Source organism: Pteropus vampyrus, unplaced genomic scaffold (genome assembly GCF_000151845.1).
Source record: "Pteropus vampyrus isolate Shadow unplaced genomic scaffold, Pvam_2.0 Scaffold369, whole genome shotgun sequence".
NCBI lineage: Eukaryota > Metazoa > Chordata > Mammalia > Chiroptera > Pteropodidae > Pteropus > Pteropus vampyrus.
Genome location: NW_011889150.1, coordinates 512,287 through 514,073, shown reverse-complemented (window position 1 = coordinate 514,073; position 1,787 = coordinate 512,287).

Genomic DNA, 1,787 nt, shown 5'->3' with positions numbered 1-1,787 from the left:
GACCAGCTGCCCTGGCTTGCTCCCTTCCCACGCTGCTGGCAGAGAGCCCTGAGGCCCACCCTTCTTTCTGCCCAGTGAGCATGAGAAGAGAAGCAGACAGGTGACCTTTGTCACTTGGCTTACAGAGACCCGTCTTGTGTGACCAGAGCTTCTTCTCGCCCCAGGCAAGTGGGATCTTCAGAGGCCTCTGATGCTTCCACAGGGAGAGTCCTGTACAGGACAGGGCACCTGACCCACCGCCCAGGCCATGGGTGTAGCCCAGGCTTCGGAGCAGAATCACCTGGAGGTTCCGCATACCCCAGCCCGGGCCCCATTCTGGACCCACCGTTAGAATCCCACCTAGGAGATGGGGGGGCTGGAATCCCCACTGCTTGAGAGCTCTGCAGGTGGTCCCGATACGCAGCCAGGTTTATGAACCTTGCTTTAGACGGTGGCTCTCGAAGTCTGGCCCCAGACCCACTCTGCACCCCTGGTAACATGATAGAAATGCAGAGTCCTGGGCCCACTCTGAGCTCTTGAATCAGAACTCTGAGAGGTTCTGCATTCTAACATGTCCCAGGTGATTCTGACACTGCCCAGTTGGGAATCTGTCCGCGCCTCGATGCTTAAGTGTGCACTGAGGCCAGCAGCACGGGCAGCCCCTGGGAGCTTGTTAGAAATGCAGAGTTCCAGGCTCTTCCGCTGACTTGCTGGATCAGAGCCTGCATTTTAACTGGCCCCCCAGGTGATTTGTGGCTCTGAGAAGCTCACTGAACAGGGACAGCACAAGGCTGGGTCTCGGAGCCCCAGAAGGAGCATCGCGGGAGGTTTCTGGGTGAGGGGGCAAAGGGGTCGCCCTCCGGAGGACAGAAGAGTAGAGCTCCAGGCGGGGTGCTCCAGGCGGGGTTCTCCAGGCGGGGTGCTCCAGGCGGGGTGCTCCAGGCGGGGTGCTCCAGGCGGGGCTAGGGAAGGTCCGCACGCAGGCCGGCAAGGAAGAAGGGCCCGAAGGACTCAGGAAGGGGGAAAGGTGCAGGGCGGACGTGGGAGCTGGCGCGGTAGCTACAAAGACCGAGGAGGTCGGCCCCGGATGGCACGTTGGAATGCTAAGTAATAGGAAGCTGCCGGCGGTCATTTTTAAAAGTTTTTTTTTCCTACATAAAAGTAATAAATTAAGGAAAATATATATACCCCAAAAGAGGAAAAATGTATATTCCCATAGCTCTGGCCCTCAACGCCATCACCGCTCATTACCCATTTTTCTGGCTACAGCTTTTTAGTGAGTAAATGGGTATAAAGAGGCAGTGCATGTACTTTTATTTCATTTTTCCTAACATCAGAGGAATTTTTTCACGTCACCTTCAGACATGGGATTGTTGATGAGGGACAGTGAGCTGCGACTCTTGGGTGTGGTGATGGATGGTGGCAGGACCCGGCTGGCCTCCTCTCCTCCACGGCCCAGGCAGCTCCCCGCCTCCCCTGCCGAGCCCAGACCCCCGCGGCAGCGGGCTGTACCCCACGGACAGAGAGCCTCGCCCCTCCTTCCCCCCCAACACTGCGGAAACCCCATGCCCTATAACCTGCCTGGCAGCCCCGTCGGACAGAGGGCCCGGGGACCAGCGTGTTCGGGGCAGAATCAGGAATCAGTTCTCGGGCTTGGCATTCGTGGTGCCGTCTGCAGTGGTAAAAGGGACCAAGTCCACAGCACGAAGCGCAAACTAGATCACGGAGCCAAGAGCCAACAGAAGGGGAGGCTCGGGTGACCGGGGAGCCGACGCCACAGCCCACCGCGTGGAAGCCAGGTGTAAGGA